We start from the raw sequence: 21,517 nt of genomic DNA, 5'->3' as shown, positions 1-21,517 counted from the left end.
CCCTTTAAAATTGTACCAGTTTATATTGCCTCTCCTCATTCTTCCTTTCAAAGATGCATCAATTCACACTTCTCTGCGCTGAATTTCATCTGCCATGTGTCTGCCGATTTCACCAATCTATGTCCTCCTGAATCAAAAGCAAAATACTGTGGATATTGGAAAGCTGGAAAAGCTCAGCAAGTCAGGCAAAAGAAACAGAGTTAACATTTCAGGTTGAAGGCCTCCTGAAGTCTGTTTCTATCCTCCACATTGTTTACTACATTTCTGAGTTTCTGTCATCCGCAAACTTTGCAATTATACCCTGGATACCCAAGTCCAGGTCATTAATATATCAAAATGAGCAGTGGTCCTAATACTGACCTCTGGGGAACACCACTGTATACTTCCCTCCAGCCTGAAAAACAACTGTTCACCACTACTCTCTGCTTTCTGTCCCCTGCCAATTTTGTATCAATGCTGCCACTGCCCCTTTAATTCTATGGGCTTTAATTTTGCTAACAAGTCTATTATGTGGTACTTTATCATATGCCTTTTGAAAGTCCATGTACACAACACCAACCACACTACCCCCATCAAACCTTTCCATTTCTTCAAAGAACTCAATCAAGTGAAAAATGATTTTCCTTTAACAAATCCATGCTGACTTTCAATTATTAGCCCATACTTTATCAAGCACCCATTAATTTTGTTCTGGATTATTGTCTCAAAGTTTCCCCATCATCGATGTTAGGCTGACTGGTCTGTAATTGTCGGGTTTATCCTCTCCCCTCTTTTGAACAGAGGTGTAACATTTGCAATCCTCTGGCACCATCCCCATATTTAAGGAGGATTGGAAGATTGTGGCCAGAGCCTCTGCAATTTCCACCCTTACTTCCCTCAGTAACCTAGAATGCATCCCATCTAGACCGGGTGACTTTTCTACTTTGAGGACTGCCAGTCTTTTAAGTTTCTCCTCTTTATCTATTTTTATCCAATCCAATATCACTACTACCTCCTCCTTTACTGCTACAATGGCAGCATCCTCTTCTCTAGTGAAGACGGCTGCGAAGTATTAATTTAGTGCCTCTGCTTCCAGAAGAAGATTTTTTTATCCCTAATCGGTCCCACCCTTCCTTTGACTACCCTTTCACTAATTATATGTTCATAAAAGACCCTTGGGTTCCCTTTTATGTTAGCCTGTAATCTATTCTAATACTCTCTCTTTGCCCCTCTATTCCCTTTTTTAGATCTCCTCTGTACTTTCTGTATTCAGCCTAGCTCTTTACTATATTATGAACCTTACATTTGTCATAAACCTCCTTTTCCTGTTTCATTTTAATCTCTATCTTTAGTCATCCAGCAAGCCCTATCTTTGGATGCCCTTCCTTTCCCTTTAGTGGGAATGTGTCTACTCTGTACCCAAGCCATCTTCTCCTTGAAGGTCTCCCATTGTTCAATTACTGTTTTGCCTACCGACCTTTGATTCCAATCCACCTGAACAAGATTCATTTTTAACTCATTGAAATCTGCCCTCCTCCAATTAAGAATTTTCATATTTGATTGTTCCTTGTCCTTTTCCATAACTATTCTAAACTTAATGATATTATAATCACTGTTCGCCAAATTCTCCCCCACTGAAACATGCTCCACCTACCCCACTTCATTCCCAGAACTAGATCCAGCTCTGTTTCCTTCCTGGTTGGGCTGGACACACACAGTTCCAGAAAGTTCTTGTGAATAAATTTCAGGAATTCCTCCCCCTCTTTGTCCTTTACACTGTTACTGTCCCAGTCTATATTGGATAACTGAAGTCCCCCATTATCACTACTCTATTGTCCTTGCAGCTTTCTGTAATTTGCTTGCAAATTTTCACCTTTATCTCCTTCCCACTATTTGGTGCCCTATAGTATACATCCAGTAGCATAATAGCTCCTCTATTGTTCCTTAATTCTATCCAAATAGATTCTGTCTTTGACCCCTCAACTACATCATCCCTTTCCAGTGCTATAATAGTTTCTTTGATCAATACTGCCAGCCCCCCACCACCACTTTCTTTCCTTCCCTATTTTTCCTGAATACTTTGTAGACAGAAATATTAAGTCCCCAATCCTCGCCTACTTTGAGCCAGGTCTCTGTTACTGCCACTATATCATAGTCCCATGTGGTGACTTGAGCCTGCAGCTCACCAACCTTATTCACCATGCTACCTGCATTTAGGCACATGCACTGTAAACTCATCTTAGACTGTCTTGCATTTGTCCCCTTTCTGATCCCTCCTATTTCTGAACTGTTCTTTACTCCAGTGCTACTTGTCTCTCCCAGTCATCTTTGCCCACTCTTTCTCCTCCCTAATGTTTCATCCTGGTGCCCAACCTCCTACAATACAGGCCTGAATTTCCTCCCAATTTTCAGTGCAATAACAGCATAAAAGCTGCATTGCACAGGTTCATTCCAAGGAAATTTGCTTGTAAATAACATACGCCAGTTTTAAGCAGGAACCTCGTCACACGCAAATTTCCTTGATCATTTGCACCGCTCTCAAGTTATGTCTGCCGAAACCCCACTTGGCTCATTAACATAGTTCCACCCCCGATGCAAGAGACCAGAGAACATGAGATTTCTGTATTTACACCAGTTCTGAATGGGTCATAAATTTACGCCCCAAAATTTAGGAGCAGCATGACTTGAATCAGTGTAACTAATTTTTGGAGTTTGATCGTTTTCCTTACTGAGGCTTACATTATATTTAACCAAAGTGCTGCCAGTCTCAGTGCACCTGAAATTTTTCAGCCCCCACCATGAATTCAGAAGGAATTAAGCAGCTGGAACAGCCCAATGGGCATGCCCCTGGAAGAGGAAGAGAAGCAGCAGAGGCCAAAGGCTGAGATAGTGAGGCACCATTGCAGAAGACAGCACACATCTTTTTACTCTCGCGCCATTACCCCTTTGGTGACATTGCTTAGAATTTGCTGGGAAATAACTAATTTAATGTGCACGCCATTATTAGTGTGTAAATAATCCAGCTATTTATGGCAAATGTAAGGAGTTGCAAAACACCAGGTTATAGTCCAACAGCTTTATTTGAAATCACAAGCTTTTGGAGCTTTGCTCCTTCGTCAGGTGAAGTGACCATATTTATGGCAAGGATGAGATAAGCTGTGAGTTGCGAATCACCACAAATGGCTGGATGATTTGCATGGCTCCGACGTTAACCTCATGAAAACTGGAGCTTGCGGTCAATCTCCGCATGAGTTTCAAGAAATTGCTGCAGTTGCACTGCTAAAATGAATTAAACTCACCATAGAAAGTTAGAGCTGGCACCTACCAATGCAAGGACACTTTTAATGACAAGATTTATGTTCCTGCAAATGCATTTGTGCTTGTTTTACACCAGTTTTTACATTCTGGTGTAGGAAAATGATCTCTGCAGGAAATATGAGTGTAACTTCCCTTCGCCAGCATAAATTTTGGTATAATTTTGACATGAATGGGATTGAGGGAATTCTGGGCTGGTGTTTGGCCGACAGAGCATTCCTCCAACAAAACTTTTTGAAACTTTTTGTCTGATTGCGCCTCTGTGATGCACTTTGGGATTTTTTTTCTATGTTAAAGGTGTTATATTCTGATGAAAGATCTTCAACCTGAAATGTTAACTCTGTTTCTTTTTCCACAGATGCTGCCTGACTTGCTGAGCTTCTCCAGCATTTTCTGTTTTTAATTTATATTATATAATTCTTGTTGTTCTTGTTCTCAATCAATAGTGATTTAATGCCAAATAGGGAATATGGCAAATGAAAAGATCCTTCAAGTATTCACAAAAGTTAGTTGAAATCTGGAACTCTATCCTCCAAAAGCTGTTGAGGTTAGGTCATTTGAAAATGTCAAAACTGCAATTGATAAATTTTGTTAGGTAAGGGTATTAAGCGATATGGAACCAAGGCAGGTAAATTGAGTTAAAATACACATCAGCCACAATCTAATTGAGTGGCAGAACAGGCTACTCCTGTTCCTATCTTCATCAACAGAGATGTTTGTCTAGCATCATAATAATGGAGCTTTAGATAGAACAACTTAGGCTGTTAGTGTTGGGCCCCAAAATGCCATCAGCCCTGAATTTCCTTGCTATCTTCAGCATTTATGCCATTGTTACAGCATTATTGTACTAAAAAGTGAGGAAACTTGCATTTAGTGCATTACGCTGATTATGCGCTAGACACACATTTCCTCAATCATTTTGGCAGCTTTGACGATTTGCCGGTCTGAGCCCTGTGGGGCTCATTTGCATAAGAGTGTCACTGTGCCCAGGAATGTCCTGCTTTCACACTGCTAGTACACTCTAGGAAAGTTAGACCCATATAAAAGAGAAAGGGCTACTCCCACCTGATTAAGGTGGAAATGAGGAATGTGGGAGCTTGAAGATCAGGCCCCAAACTTTGCTTGTTGATTTCTGACTTCATAGACTTTTTTTTAAAAAAAGAACAGTTTTGCTCACTGAGACTTGCTTTTGCCTGCGCCCCCCCTCCCCCACAGTGGTATAGTCTCATCCCACCCCTACATTTTGGACCCCCAACTTCTCCAGTCCCCCACGTTCTTAGATTGACTCTGGAGAAGGTATCGCGTTTCCCGCAGGCATCTCATTACACCATCCTAGTGGCGCATGGAGGCGAGAAGAATAAGGCAGCATGGCAGAAGACATTGGCAGTGTATGCCAGTGCCACCTCCCTCCAGGCAGCTAGGCTGACACTCCTGAATGGATTTCTACTTGGCACACCCAGGTAGCTATCCCTCCTGTCTTCCACCTCTTCCAGGAGGGCTTTGAGAACTTCCTGTGAAAAATTAACAGCCCTTCAGTGAGATGTTGCCTCATCATAGCCGTGGGCACAGCTGGGCTGTGACTGCTCATGGTTCCAGCAAGAGACACTTCAGATGAGGGTGCAAGATGCCGAGTGGGTAAAATGCAAAGGGTTCGAGGAAAGAATTTCCGCAGCCCCCCCTTTCTGTCCCCAAGTGCTCCAGTGAAGAACGCAGCCTTTTCAGGGGCTGGGCTGCTTCTGCACTGAAGTTTCCTAAGGCCTAAGATACTGACTGTGCTTTTAGAATGCAATTATGCCAGAACTTCCACCACTTCATATGCACATTAACTTACCCAGGAAATTTACATGCAACTTGCTCTGCTCTAGGACTGTCCTGGGGTCTCCAGGAATTAAAGATTAATCTTCTGGACACTGCTGCGAGTAACCTGGGAGAAAAATCATAGGGGCATTAAAAAATATTGTGTATTTCATTCATTTTCTTTGAACACTTGTTTATTAATTATAAAAATATTGGAGATGGGAAAAAAACTGCTTGACTGGATGGGGCAGTTGGAGGTGTGAGGTCATGTGTTGAAATCTCCAGGTGAACGTCTAGCCAGAGTTGGCAACCCTACTCTACTGGTGAATGGCATAACTTACCAGCAGAACAATGGCGCAACGGGCATCGAGGAAATTCAGGGCCACAGTTTCTTAGTTAGTTTTGGAACTACTGAAAACTTTTAACTTTTGCGACTGATATACACTTAAGCAAAATGAGTACCTCATGAAAATAAAAATCAGCACTGTACTTTCGTCTAATTTGCAGTTACAGTAAATGCTGCTATTGAAAGCAATGCAAAAATTCACAGTATTTACAGTGCTAAAAACATTGAAAACACTGGCATAGATTTCAGTAGTTATTTACAGATTGTGAGGGACACAAAGTTACGTGGCTGAAAATGGTTGTTTTCAATGACAACTTTACCCACTGAGCTGAAAGGTTATGAGTGGCACAAAAACCTTTTGTCACCAAAACAGTTCTGATGCCACAGCAACTTTCCCAAAACATCAGCTTAGCTCCCTTTATAAATGGTGAGAAATAAAGTACATATATAAAAATGCTTATTAATATTTTTGCATACCCCACAGATGAATGAAATAGGTAATGAATAAATGTGAAATAAATATTCAGATTTCACCGACAAGGAAATGTACATCTCCTTGTCAGTGAAATAAATATTCAGATTTCACTGACAAGGAAATGTACATCTCCTTGTCAGTGACAAATGCACATTTGTAACTTTGTCAGTCATGTATTATCCGGTTACCCTCCACTGTAAAGTGAAGGAAATGCTTCGCATGTATCCATTCCATGTACTCTGACATCACAGAAATGATTAGGTTCGGACAAGGTGATATTTTGTAAATGTAAAATCATTCAATGTTTATTACTTTCTATGTACTGTTGTAGTTGGTCCTAATGCTTCTGTTGTTAACACTTTATGCCCATTCACTGTGCCAGATACTGGGAACTAATTGGACCACAATCTCTTTTATGGACTGCAGGAAATTTGTGGTTCAGCTGCTGAGAAGGAATCATTCAAGCTACTGTTCTATTGCAGCATGTTAACTGATGTGGTCAGAGAAATTAGTTACTGGTTTCCTGATTAATTCTTAAATTAAAACTAGTTGGACTCCAGTCCATTCTGAGGTCTACTTACCCTCTTTCTATGTCTCTTTTTCTTAATTTAAATTTCCAGTTTCTGTTTTCTTTAATCCACCGTTTAACCATAGAAGTTTACAGCACAAAGGAGGCCATTCAGTCCATCAAGTCTGCATCAGCTCTTTGCTAGAGAAAGCCAAAACTAATCCCACTGCCTTGTTCTCACCCCACAGTCCTTTATCCGAGAGGAGTTTTAATGAGCTTTGCCTTGCCTTCACTAACCTTCTGTTGCCAGCTCACTTTCAACCATGCCCTCTCCGAGAAGCTCTCTTCAGCATCTGCCCAGAATTTGGAGAGGTTCCTTATCCTGACTCTTGTGATGGTCCTCCTCAGTTGACTTTTCTCTGACGCTAGTTGTAAGCCAGCTTTTCCTTTGGCGGGAGAGAAGATAATGATACAGGACAAAGAAGAAAGAACTTACATTTATATAGCACCTTTCATGACCTCAGGATGTCCCAAAGCACTTTACAGCCATTGAAGTACTTTTAGAGTGTAATTACTGTTGTAATGTAGGAAACCCAGAAGCCAATTTGCAGTCAGCAAGGTTCCACAACAGCAATGAAAAAAATTACCAGATCATCTGAACTTTGGTGTTGGTTGAGGGATAAATATTGGGAGAACTCCCCTGCAGAGAAAAAAAACCCAGGGCCAATAAGGGAAAAAATACTCTGGCCAATTCATCTCCAACCTCTTCAAGCTTTTTTTAAACTGCCCACCCAGTGAATTGTCACCAGGCAGGCAGAATTAATATTGTCCTCTTTGTTACCTGCCCGTCATCCAATTTTCTATCCCTGCTGTTCCATTTCCACTTCAACTGCAGGCCTGGATGTTTGCTATAAGCCTTTTGAGAGACAGTTTAACAAATGCCTTCTGAAAATCCATATACATTGCATCTACTGCATTCCCTTTATCCATCCAACGTCACCTCTTCAAAAAAAACCTAGTAAGTACCTATTTCTTTCTCTCCGTTTCTGTTTTAACAATTTCATTGCAGAGCCCAATCCTGTCCTTGCCCAGCATCTGCTGTCCTATCCATACATGTCAACCTAGGAAATGAACCAGGGTTTACTAGTTCCAAGAACATGCAGTTACATTGCAAGTGCAAGAAGACGCAGATTTAAGGTGATTGGCAAAAGAACCAGAGGTGACATGAGGAGACATTTTTTACGCAGCGAGTTGTAATGATCTGGAATACACTGCCTGAAAGGGTGGTGGAAGCAGATTCAATTGTAACTTTCAAAAGGGAATTGGATAAATTCTTGAAGGGAAAAAAAATGTATAAGGCTGTGGAGAAAGAACAGGGGGTGGGACTAATTGGATAGCTCTTTCAAAGAGCCGGCATAGACATGCTGTGCCGAATGGCCTCCTTCTGAGCTGTATCATACTATGAAACTAGAAGTGCAGTTGGGCATGGGCTCATTCTAACTTCAGCACCAGTTCTACAGCAGGAAAAAAAACATGAAAGCCTGAAGGAGGATGCAAGTTTTAAAGATGTTAAATTTATTTTGGGGAGGGGGAGGCTGGGCCAATGCTTTGAGGCAAATTTGGATTTTTGACACTTTATTTGGTGCATTTTCCAGCAAGTTAGAATCTACTTGCAATTCTTCTTTCAATTCAAAATCTGGAAGGACAACACATTTTTAAAAATGAACATAACGTTATGATCCAGGATGTTCTACAACTTTACAGTCTCTAGTTCTTTCCATTGGAATTAACCCCAGATAAAACAATGTTGGTCCTACTCAATTTTTAACAATTTGTTATTTACAAGGCTAGTCCTAAGCTAAGTTTTATTCATCCTGATCTATTGAACATATCAGGATTCCACTGTATTTTGATTCCAATCAAGAATTGGATTTGATCCAGCCAACAGTAGCCAAACAGCCCACAATTCATAGGGTAAACATGTGCACACTGAAGTTATACTCAACGGTGGGGGTGGGGGTGGGGGGGGGGGGGGAAAGAGTGGGTTAGCACAGTATCGTCCTGTTGTGTCTACAGAAGGGTTAAAATTAATTTGGCTGGGGCGGGCTTGGGCACCAGGATGAAACATTAGAGAGGAGAAACAAGGTGCACAGAGGGCTGGGAGGGACAAGTAGCACTAGAGTAGAGTAAAGAATAGTTCAAAATTAAGAGGGAACAGACAGGGGGAAAATGCGAGGCAGTCTAAAGTGAGATTGGAGTGCGTTTGCGTAAATGCATGTAGCATGGCAAATAAGGTTGGTGAACTGCAGGCTCAAGTCGCCTTATGGGACTATGATATAGTGGCAATAAGAGACCTGGCTTAAAGTAGGGGAGGATTGGGAACTTAATACAGCTGCTGCAAGGTATTCAGGAAAGATAGGGAAGGAAAGAAAGGAGGGGTGTGGCAGTATTGATCAAATAAACTATTATAGCACAGGAAAGGGATGATGTAGTTGAGGGGTCAAAGGCGGAATCTATTTGGCTAGAATTAAGGAATAGAGGAGCTATTACACTACTGGGTGTATACTATAGGGCACCAAATCATGGGAAGGAGATAGAAGAGCAAATTTGCAGCCAAATTACAGAAAGATGCAAGAACTATAGAGTAGTGATAATGAGGGATCTCAATTATCCCAATATAGACTGGGACAGTAAAAGTGCAAAGGGCAAAGAGTGGGAGGAATTCCTGAAATATGTTCAAGGGAACTTTCTGGAGCAGCATGTTTCCCGCCCAACCAGGAAGGAAACAGTGCTGAGTCTAGTTCTGGGGAATGAAGTGGGGCAGGTGGAGCATGTTTCAGTGGGCGAGCATTTGGGGGACAGTGATCAGAATATCATTAGGTTTAGAATAGTTATGGAAAAAGTCAAGGAACAATCGATTGTGAAAATGCTTAATTGGAGGAGGGCAAATCTGAGTTAAAAAGGGATCTTGCCCAGGTGGATTGGAATCATAAATTGGCAGGCAAAATAGTAATTGAACAATGGGAGACCTTCAGGGAGGAAATGGTTCTGGTACAGAGTAGACACATCCCTACGAGGGGGAAAGGAAGGGCATCCAAAGCTAGAGCTCGCTGGGTGACTAAAGATAGAGATTAAAATGAAACAGAAAAAGGAGACTTATGATGAATTTCCGCTGTTAACTTACAATTGTGTCCTCTAATCCTCAAACCTTGGACCTGAAAACAACTTTTCTGGATCCACATTTTTTATAACCCTGAAAATCTTAAATATTTCAACTCTCCCCTCACAATCTGTTTTCATAGCTCAGTTTAGAATCAGCCTGGTAGATTCTCTCCAATAATTCTCTCTCTCTCCTCTAATACAGGATTGATCAAAGAAAATCCCAGGCTCCCCAGACCAACCATTTAAAAATAAACTTTTCAGTTTACGCGGCGAAGCAAAAATACTACTACAGTAATAAAGCTACTCAAACATCAGTAATAATTTTATTACTGTATTACCCACTTACACAAACCCTACAAAAATTGGAAAAAAAATCTTCTAATTTTCATTTAGCTTTAATACTGAAATGTGAGGCTGGAAATTACTCTCATGTGTGCACATTAATACTTTGGTTGAGTAACAGCTCCACAGCAAATAATTCATGCTGACCTTGAGAAGGACCATTGGAAAACTGAAAAAAATTCAGGGGTTTTCCCACATTCCTTGCAGAGAAATTGTAGGCTATTGTGGATATGTATTGGTAAATCCGATTGTTGGATTATTTTAAAATAGTTTCCACTGTTGTCACAGTAACACAGACTCACTCGTCTCCCATCTTTCCACTGGTATCTTTCTTCTCCACCCTCCCCTAGATCATGTTGCTATTCCTCTCCTGCCCTCCCCTCCTCCCAGTTTATGCTGCATCCTTCTCCCACCTTCTCCTATCTCAAGCTGGCATTCTCCTCACATCTCCCACCACCCCCCCCCCCCAATTCATGCTGGCACTTCGATATGCCATTTGGTGCTGCTGCCAGCTCCTACCTGATCCTGTTGCTTTGCTCCAGGGATTGAACTCTGCTGGATACGATGAGTAGAAATTCCTGATCTGGCAAAATTGTGAGATCGGGAATTCTTGGATTGTATGCTGTGAGCAAGAACGCCAGGCGCGAGGCCTTCTGTTTTTAAGCTGCAAACAAAGACAAGCTGAAACAATGGGATTGATATTAATCTCCCCCCCCGCCCCACGGGCAGGAGTGGGTCGGGTGGGGGCAAGAATGAAAAATCGTGAAACGCGACCCGAACCGCCTGTTGCCATTTTTTCCTCAAGAGGCGGGACGCTTCATTATAATATTTAAATCGGACTCCCACAGAGCATCTGGGAGCCCAATTTAAGTTTAATCCAGGCCGGCCAGGTTTCACAGGGCTCTGGAAACCCGGCAGCAAAATGGAGACGGGAGCAACTGGGTCAAGCAGGTAAGTGCTTTTTAAAGCACTGCTTGTGAGCCAGGAGGAGCAAGAGTGCTTCCCCCAGCCCCTCAAGCAAACCTTCTGCCGACCGCGGCATCTCCTCACTGCTGCAATCGTCTGACCCTCCCCCGACTCTTCCAAACCCCAATCTCTGCATGCCTGCCTCCCTCCCAATTGTCGGCCTCTGACCGCCCACCACCAAAACCCGATCTTTCCCTCTGATTGCCGGCCTCTGACCCCCAACCACCAGCACCCAATCTTTGCCGATTGCTGGAGACCATCTCCAGCTGCGGCCATCTGCCACTGGCTTTCCCGCCTGGCAGTCGGCTAACCTGTCAATCTGGCCGGCTGCTGGACAGGAAACAGAATAAAAAATGCTAATGACGTCCTGTTAAATTTGGCTGGACCTCCGCCTTCCTGGGTTTCCGGGTTTCCCTCCCGCAAACACGATCTCTCTCCACCTCCCTGTAAATATCAGGTCTTTGTTATACATGGTCAGTTGGCATGTATGCCACAACATATCTGGGGAAGGACTTGTTAGTTACAGTAGACTAGAAAAGCAAAATTATCTACAAAATTTTCAAATACTGCCCTGACCAGCACTTTTTCTTTAAATTTGTTCATGGGATGTGGGTATCGCTGGCAAGGCCAGCATTTATTGCCCATCCCTAATTGCCCTTGAGAAGTTGGTGGGTGAGCCGCCTTCTTGAACTGCTGCAGTCCATGTGAAGGTTCTCCCACAGTGCTGTTAGAAAGGGAGTTCCAGGATTTTGACCCAGCAACGATGAAGGAACGGTGATATATTTCCAAGTCAGGATGGTGTGTGACTTGGAGGGGAACGTGCGGGTGGTGTTATTCCCATGTGCCTGCTGTCCTTGTCCTTGTCCTTCTAGGTGGTAGAGGTCACAGGTTTGGGAGGTGCTATCGAAGAAGCCTTGGCGAGTTGCTACAGTGCATCCCGTGGATGGTACACACTGCAGCCACTGTGCGCCGGTGGTGAAGGGAGTGAATGTTTAGGGTGGTGCCAATCAAGTGGGCTGCTTTGTCCTGGATGGTGTCGAGCTTCTTGAGTGTTGTTGGAGCTGCATTCATCCAGGCAAGTGGAGAGTATTCCATCACACTCCTGACTTGTGCCTTGTAGGTGGTGGAAAGGCTTTGGGAAGTCAGGAGGTGAGTCACTCGCTGCAGAATACCCAGCCTCTGACCTGCTCTTGTAGCCACAGTATTTATATGGCTGGTCCAGTTAAGTTTCTGGTCAATGGTGAGCCCCAGAATGTTGATGGTGGGGGATTCGGCGATGATAATGCCGTTGAATGTCAAGGAGAGGTGGTTAGACTCTCTTGTTGGAGATGGTGATTGCCTGGCACTTGTCTGGCGCGAATGTTGCTTACCACTTATCAGCCCAAGCCTGGATGTTGTCCAGGTCTTGCTGCATGCAGGCTCGGACTGCTTCATTATTTGAGGGGTTGCGAATGGAACTGAACACTGTACAATCATCAGCAAACATCCCCATTTCTGACCTTATGATGGAGGGAAGGTCATTGATGAAGCAGCTGAAGATGGCTGGGCCTAGGACACTACCCAGACAATGATTCAATTGCACCAAGTTCTTTTCACTGATTTTAAAATGTGTTTTTCCACAAAACTTCTGGGAAAAATATGATAATGCTTATTTGTAGAAAAATTACAGAAACATTTTGGGAAGTGACATGTTACCAACTCTACATAGGGTTCTAATTTACACGGAATGCACTGAGACTGCATTAAATGATAGTTAATTGCAAATCCTGTTTCTTCAATTTCCATTTTGTCTCTCATTGCCACAAGTTCACTTATATTGAGGTCTGATGTGTTCGTGCCAACACTGAATAGAGTAGCAGGTCTGATCGAACCTGCTATAAAGCTGTTGAATCATTGGGGGTAATTTTGACTTTGGGCGATAGTGTAAAACGGGTGATAGCAAATCGGCAGCCTGTTTTATATCTCCTGATTTTTATTTCCATTGACTTCAAGTTAAAACTATTCCAACTTTTTAACCAGCACAATTGATATGCCATTGATACAAATGTCACATGGAATAAATACTGTTGTAAATACAAAGCTAGTCTAGTGTTTCAAAATTTGGGGAGGGCATTGAGTTTGAGGAGGAGAAAAAAAGACTTGCATTTATATAGCGCTTTTCATGACCTCCGGACGTCCCAAAGCACTTTACAGCCAATGAAGTATTGTCACTGTTGTAATGTAGGAAACGCAGCAGCCAATTTGCACACAGCAAGCTGATAATGACCAAATAGTCTGTTTTTAAGTGATGTTGGTTGAGGGATAAATGATGGCCAGGACACTGGGGATAACTCCCCTGCTTTTCTTCAAAATAGTGCTGTGGGATCTTTTTCGTCGACCTGAGGGGGCAGATGGGGCCTCAGTTTAACATCTCATCTGAAAGTTAGCACCCCCAACAATGCAGCACTCCCTCAGTACTGCACTGAAGTGTCAGCCTAGATTTTGTGCTCAAATTTCTGGAGTGGGACTGTGAACCCATAACCTTCTGCCTCAGAGGCAAGAGTGCTACCCACTGAGCCACCACAGACACAGTAAGAATGATTAATTGTGGATAAGGAAATGTGTAGGGGTGGTGAGTACTGAAGGGCAGTCTCCTACTGAATTCAGTTTAAGCATGGTCAGGGCTCTGAGCAGTTTTTTGATTCTCTCAAAACAGGACCACCCATGAACGTTAGGATGCTGCATTAGCAAGAGCAACCGAACAAAGCTCTTCCTTCAGTTTCTGAAAGAATGTAAGTTTAGATGGAAAGATTTGTGGATTCCACCACCCAGTTCAGTGTGACATGCTGTCAAGTAACATGCATCATCGCTGGCTTCTGCAAGGGAAACCTCAGCCAGCCAGATGAAAGCACAGCATTGTTCAAGAATGCTGTTACTGATGTTGGCCAGCTGTTGATCCACACTCCATAATGTGATAACTGCTGGCTGCAGTGCATTTACAGATGAAATACAGACAACAACGAATGAGGAATTAAGAGATTGCATAGATGTGCACAACCAGCAAGCAAACTGAGGACTTAACGGGGGTCATTTTCAACTTCACCGCATAGGTAGTAACGTGGCGGGGAGGACCACCTGCCCGTTGTGAAATGCACCCGATTTCCATCATATTGAAGACAATGGAATGAAAATAGAGTGTGTTGTACACTGGGTGGGCGTTCCGCACCACCAGGTAATCGCCCAGGCGATGATGTTGAAAATTACCCCCAACAATAACTTACACTTGTATAATGCTTTTCAGTGTAGCAACATGTTAAGGCACTTTACACAAGATCAGAAGATGCCAAGAAGGAAGTTGGAGAGAAGTTGCAAGAGGTGACTGAAAGTACGTTTGAAGATGTAAGTGTTGAGGAAGCTTTTGAAGGTGGCGAAAGAGATGACAAGATGGATGGGTTTAGGAAGAGCATTTCAGAGAACAGGATTGTGGTGACCAAAGGTTCTGTAGAACAGAGATGAAGGAAAAACATTGGACTAATGTCAAAAGAGCAGAAGGTGCATACTGGGACATAGAGTTTGAGAAAGTTGCAGAAGTAGGATGGAGTAACTTCGTGGAAGAATTTAAAAACAAGGATGCAGATTTTAAAGTCAATTTGGTGGCCGCTCCTTTTATCCCCGCTCTGGGCCTCTCTCCCCTGGTCCCACTCTGGTCTCGGGCCTGGGGACGCAGATTTTAAATTGAGAGCGGCGGAGGACCTGACCGGGAGATCAAAAACAACAAAAACCAAGGGGTGACATCACAGGACAGCAGGTAAGTGATTGGTTGGTGAGTATTATTTTTTTTCTCTCAACTAGGGCATTGGTTTAAACTAAGATCTGGGAAATTAAAAGGGGGTTGGTTAATTGGGGTAGATAAACAGTCAGTAAATTAATAATAAGAGTATTGTAAGTCTTTAGTTTATTTCAGTTAAGTTTAGTTAGTAATCTAATAAATCGATGTAAGGAATCTTACAACACCAGGTTATAGTCCAACAGTTTTATTTGAAAATCACAAGCTTTCGGAGGCTTTCTCCTTCGTCACCTGACGAAGGAGAAAGCCTCCGAAAGCTTGTGATTTTCAAATAAAACTGTTGGACTATAACCTGGTGTTGTAAGATTCCTTACATTTGTACACCCCAGTCCATCACCGGCATCTCCACATCATGGCTAATAAATCGAGGCATGGCAGGGCACCTCAGACGTGTTGAATGTACATCTTGTGCCATGTGGGAACTCCATGATGCCTCCCGTGTCCTGGACAACCACAAGGTGCAGGAAGTGTCGTCAGCTGGAGGAGCTCAAGCAACAGCTGGCGTCACTGCAGTGCAACCATGACACTGAGAGCTACGTGGATGGCACATTTCTAGAAGTGGTCACTCTGCAGCTTAAGAGAGTGCAGGCAGAGAGGAACTGGGTGACTGCCAGACAGACAAGGAGGACCAGGCAGGTAGTGCAGGAATCCCCTGAGGGCATCATGCTCTCTAACCAGTATTCAGTTCTGAATACTGGTGGGGGAGAGGGTTCCCCTGAGGAGTGCAGCCAGAGCCAAGATCATAGCACTATGGGTAGCTCAGCAGTACATGGGGGGGGGGGGGGGAAAGGTCAAGTGAGTGATAACGATAGGGGTTCTATAGTTAGGGGAGCAAACAGGCATTTCTGTGGCCGTAGACATGATTCCAGATGGTATGTTCCTTCCCTGGTGCTAGGGTCAAGGATGTCACTGAGCGTCTGCAGAATATTTTGGAGGGAGAGGGTGAACAGCCAGAGGTCATGATCCATATCGGTACCAACGACACAGGTAGGAAGAGGGATGAGGTCTTGCAGGCAGATTTTAAGGAGTTAGGGAAGGGATTAAGAAGCAGGGCCTCAAAAGGTAGTAATCTCCAGATTACTCCCGGTGACACGCGCTAGTGAATGTAGAAACAGGAGGATAGAGCAGGTGAATGTGTGGCCAGAGAGATGGTGCAGGAGCAAGGGCTTTAGATTTCTGGGACATTGGGACCAGTTCTGGGGAAGGTAGGACCTGTACAGGCCGGACGGGTTGCACCACAACAGAGCTGGGACCAATGTCCTTGCGGGGAGGTTCAGTAGTGCTGTGGGGGAGGGTTTAAACTAATTTAGCAGGGGGATGGGCACCAGGATGTAGCATTGGAAAGGAGAAACAAGAGGCACAAAGGATTGGGAGAGACAGATAGCACAAGAATAAGAAATAGTACAGTATTAGGTGGGATCAGACTAAGAGAGAATACAAGAAGGTCTAAGATAGGTTTACAGTGCATGTGTGTAAACGCATGAAGCGCAGTAAACAAGGTTGGTGAGCTGCAGGCACAAATAGCCACATGGGAATATGATGTTGTGGCGATAACGGTGACCTGGCTCAAAAAAGGGCAGGATTGGGTATTAAATATTCCTGGATACAAGGTGTTCAGGAAAGACAGGGAAAGAAAGAAAGAAAGAAAGGAGGGGGGGTGGGGTGGCAGTATTGATTAAGGAGAATATTGAAGTGCTGCAGAGAAAGGATGTCCTGGAGGGGTCAAGGACAGAATCTATTTGGTTAGAGTTAAGAAACAATAGAGGTTCCATTACACTACTGGGTGTATTCTATAGGCCACCAACTAGTGGGAAAGATATAGAGGAGCAAATTTGCAAGGAAATTAGAGGTGCAAAAGCCATAGTGTAATGATAACAGGGGACTTCAACTATCCTGTTATAGACTGGGATAGTAATAATAAGGTGCAAAGAGGGGGGGGGGGGGGGGGAGGAATTTCTGAAGTGTGTTCAGGAGAACTTTCTTGATCAGTATGTTTCCGGCCCAACGAGGAAGGAGGCATTGCTGGATCTAGTTCTGGGAAATGACGCGGGCCAAGTGGAGCAAGTGTCAGTGCGGAAACAGTGATCATAATATCATAAGGTTTGGAATAACTATGGAAAAGGACATGGACCCTCTAAAGTAAAAATACTCAATTGGAGGAGGGCCACTTTCAGTGGGATGAGAACTGATCTGGCCCGGGTAAATTGGAATCAAAGATTGGCAGGCAAAACAATAATTAAACAATGGGCAGCCTTTCAGGAGGAGATGGTTTGGGTACAGTCTAGGTACATTCCCACAAGGGAGAAAGGTAGGGCAACTAAAGCCAGAGCTCTCTGGATGGCAAAAGAGATAGAGAATAAGATGAAGCAAAAAAAAGGGGCATATGACAGATGTCAGGTTAATAACAAGTGAAAACCAAGCTGAATATAGAAAGTTCAGAGGGGAAATGAAAAAGGAAATAAGAGGGGCAAAGGGATAGTACGAGAATAGACTGGCAGCCACATAAAAGGGAATCCAAAAGTCTTCTATAGGCATGTAAATAGTAAACGGGTAGTAAGAGGAGGGGTGGGGCCAATTAAGGACCAAAAAGGAGAGCTACTCATGGAGGCAGAGGGCATGGCTGAGGTACTAAATGAATACTTTGCAAATATCTTTACCAAGGAGGAAGATGCTACCACAGTCTCAGTAAGGCAAGATGTAGTTGAGATACTGGATGGGCTAAAAATTGATAAAGAGGAGGTGCTAGAAAGGCTAGCTGTACTTAAAGTAGATAAGGCACCCAGTCCGGATGGGATGCATCCTGGATTGCTGGGGGGAGTAACGTGGAAATTGCAGCGGTACTGGCCATAATCTTCCAAACATCCGTAGATACGGGGGTGGTACCAGAGGACTGGAGAATACAACTGTTACATCCATGTTCAAAAAAGGGTGCAAGGATAAACCCAGCAACTACAGGCCAGTCAGTTTAACCTCAGTGGGGGGGAAACTTTTAGAAATGATAATCCGGGACAGAATTTGCAGTAACTTGGACAAGTCTGGATTGATTAGGGAAAGCCAGCATGGATTTGCTAAAGGCAAATCGTGTTTAACTACCTTGATAGAGTTTTTTGATGAGGTAACAGAGAGGGTAGATGAGGATAATACGGTTGATACGGCGTATATGGACTTTCAAAAGGCATTTGATAAAGTGCCACATAATAGGCTTGTCATCAAAATTGGCTAAGTAACAGGAAACAGAGAGTAGTGGTGAATGGTTGTTTTTCAGACTGGAGGGAGGTGTATAGTGGTGTTCCCCAGGGGTCAGTACTAGGACCACTGCTTTTCTTGATATATATTAATGACTTGGATTTGGGTGTACAGGGCTCAATTTCCAAATTTGCAGATGACACAAAACTTGGAAGTGTAGTGAACAGTGAGGAGGATAGTGATAGACTTCACGAGGAAAAAGACAGGTTGGTGGAATGGGCGGACACGTGGCAGATGAAATTTAATGCAGAAAAATGCGAAATGATACATTTCGGTAGGAAGAACAAGGAGGTAATATAAACTAGAGGGCACAACTCTAAAAGGGGTACAGGAACTGAGAGATCTGGGGGTATATGTACACAAATCATTGAAGGTGGCAGGGCAGATTGAGAAAGCGGTTAAAAGATTATACGGGGTCCTGGGCTTTATAAATAGAGGCATAGAGTACAAAAGCAAGGAAGTCATGATGAACCTTTATAAAACACTGGTTCGGCCACAATTGGAATATTGTGCCCAGTTCTGGGCACCGCACTTTAGGGAAGATGTGAAGACCTTAGAGAGGGTGCAGAAAGAATTTACTGGAATGATTCTTGGGATGAGGGACTTCAGTTACCTGGACAGACTGGAGAAGCTGGGGTTGTTCTCCTTGGAATAGAGAAGGTTGAGAGGAGATTTGATAGAGGTATTCAAAATCATGGAGGGCCCAGATAGTGTAGATAGAGAGAAACTCTTCCTATTGGTGGAAGGGTCAAGAACCAGAGGACATAGATTTAAGGTGATTGGCAAAAGACCCAAAGGTGACATGAGGAAAAGCTTTTTTACACAGCGAGTGGTTAGGATTTGTATGCACTACCAGAGGTGGAGGCAAATTCAAACATGGCTTTCAAAAGGGAACTGGATAAGTACTTGAAAGGAAAAAAAAATTGCAGGGCTATGGGAATAGGGCAGGGGAGAGGGACTAGCTGGATTGCTCTTGCATAGAACCGGTACAGACTCGATGGGCCGAATGGCCTCCTTCTATGCTGTAACCTTTCTAAGATTCTATGGTGGAAGATGAAGAGCCATTGGAGATTAGTAGGAAAAGGAGTGATAGCTGTACTAAAAGCCACACTCCCTATGAGTAGCAGAGTTCTGGATGATATGAAGGGTGGAGCTCGAGACTGACATGGAAACTATTGGAGAAATCAGGATTTCAGGTGATAAAAAAAACTTGCACTTTTATAGCACCTTTAATGTCCTCAGGACATCCCAAAATGTTTTGCAGGAAATGAATTATTTCTAAAGTGTAGTTACTGTTGTTTTGTAGGTCAACACTAAAAATTAGCATGCAGGTACAGGAAGCAATTTGGAAAACAAATGGTATGTTGGCCTTTATTACAAGGGGGTTGGAGTACAAAAGTAAGGCAAGTCTTACAACAATTGCACAGGGCTTTGGTGAGACCTCACCTGGACTGGTGTGTACAGTTTTGGTCTCCTTATCTAAGGAAGGATATACTTGCCTTAGAGGCAGTGCAGCAAAGGTTCACTAGATTAATTCCTGGGATGAGAGAGTTGTTCTATGAGGCGAGTTTGAGTAGAATGTGCCTATACTCTCTGGAGTTTAGAAGAATGAGAGGTGATCTAATTGAAACATAAGATTATGAGGGGACTTAACAGGGTAGATGCTGAGAGGTTGTTTCCCTTAGCTGAAGAGTCTAGAACTAGGGGACAGAGTCTCAGGATAAGGGGCTGGCCATTTAAGACTGAGATGAAGAGGGATTTCTTCACTGAGGGTTGTGAATCTTTGGAATTCTTTACTTGAGGGCTGTGGATGCTGAGTCAGTGAATATATTCAAGGCTGAGATAGATTTTTGGATTCTAGGGGATTCAAGGGATATGGGGATCAGGTAGGAAAATGGAATTGGGGTCGAAAATCAGCCATTATCTGATTGAATGGCGGATAAGGCTCGAGGGGCTGTGTGGCCGACTCCTGCTCTTATTTCTTATGTTCTTATGTAAATGTGATTTTGCACACAGCAAGGTCCCACAAACAGCAATGAGATGAGTGGCCAGTGGATTCAACACATGAAATGGGAAATTTTTGTTGGAAACCAAACAGAATGGTTCTCATCTTGCTGAGGTTGAGCTGGAGAAAGTTCCCGCTCATCTGCAATTTGAGGTCAGACAGACAGTGAACGGTATAGCAGCAGTCACGGAGTCAAAATGTGATGGCAGAGAGATAAAGTTGCATGTCACCATATGTATGGAAGCTGACCTCATGCTTATGGATGGGAGTAGCTAAGGAAAGAAAGCACATACTGGAGAAGAAGGACCAGACCCAAGGAAAGGACTTCAAAACCACAGGAGAAGCCACTGGTGGAGATATATTCAGTAGGTTAGGATAGGTGGAAAAGGAAAGTATAAGATATTGCATGGGGTTGGTCTATGGGCAAAAATGGTGGTAAAGAAGAATGAAGTGATCGACCTTGTTGACATTTGCAGATGGTTAAGTAGGACAAAGAGATAGTCGGCTATAAAAGCAAGACAGCTATTGAACAGGCAATGTTTTGATGGCTGGTGGAGCAGAAAAGAAGGAGCTGACAATTGAAGAGTGCTTGTGACAGAACTGGTGTTTTTTTTTCCAAGGTGGAATGTGATGGTGGAGTGGTTGGAGATAAGGAAATAATCAGATGTCCTTACCACTGAATAAAACCTTGAATGATGGCAAGGTAAGTGGGATGCTATAGGTGGAAGGTCAGTTTGAATGAGGAAAAAAAATTTAAGTGGCAAGTTGTAGTCTGAGGATGATGAGTTGTTCAGCACTAAGCCTAACTCCAGATAATAGTGATTATATACTGATGAGGAAATGACAGACAACTAGAACCCTGCAGGATAGGTGAGACAGGTGGTAGAGAGTGAAGTACTCCAACAAGGAGAAAGGAGTGCAGGGGTAAGAAAGAGCTAAAATAGCCATACCATTATGATAGCAGTTAGGATACAACACATTTGGTGAGGATTTTCATCAGGCCCAGGATGTCAATTCACTTATCCAAGATGGAGTCATGCACTTTATTTTTAAATGGGCAGGAAATCATGGCACTGCACAAATTTCTGATATGCCCGCTCGGCAGGCAAGGCTTCCTGTCAATAGCACAAAGTTGGATAATTACATCTATTGTGCCAGCAAATAAGAGAAACTGAGAAATTTAGGTTAGAAATTAACAGTGGTCTTAATGGAAAAAATTATTGATAAGATCTCACCTCATCTGTGAAGCTTCTCCCTTGCTTGCTGGGACTCTTAATTGGGACTTCAGGCTTGCACTGGCAAGGCTATCTTGTGGCAGGGCAAAGTCAGACAAATGAACCTAAATATCTTTCCTGAAGCACAAACTTCTCATACACTGGCTCTTACTGAGATTATAATAGTCTGTGGTATGGTCAGTGCCTTAAGTAGGGATGATCCCTAAATATCTAACACCAATGCCTAATAGCTCTTAGGTTACAGTCCCCAATTTTTCCCGCTTCTCCTTCACCAATAAACTTGCTGTTACACCTGGACTGTTTAAAGTTTCCTTT

General features: G+C 43.3%; 1 long non-coding RNA gene across 1 annotated transcript in view; it reads right to left on the bottom strand.

The window, feature by feature from the left end:
* Positions 1-10,522: 10,522 nt before the first annotated feature.
* The window catches only part of LOC137332014 (uncharacterized), a 168,346-nt gene continuing 157,351 nt past the window's right edge, over positions 10,523-21,517 (bottom strand). The window contains exon 4 of the long non-coding RNA XR_010965561.1: positions 10,523-10,588. This is a non-coding gene — a long non-coding RNA (uncharacterized lncRNA). The remainder of the gene's footprint in view (positions 10,589-21,517) is intronic.

The sequence above is a fragment of the Heptranchias perlo genome, chromosome 1 (genome assembly GCF_035084215.1).
Source record: "Heptranchias perlo isolate sHepPer1 chromosome 1, sHepPer1.hap1, whole genome shotgun sequence".
Classification (NCBI taxonomy): domain Eukaryota; kingdom Metazoa; phylum Chordata; class Chondrichthyes; order Hexanchiformes; family Hexanchidae; genus Heptranchias; species Heptranchias perlo.
The sequence above is the reverse complement of the archived record's forward strand: the minus strand, read 5'-3'. Positions and strand labels throughout refer to the sequence as shown.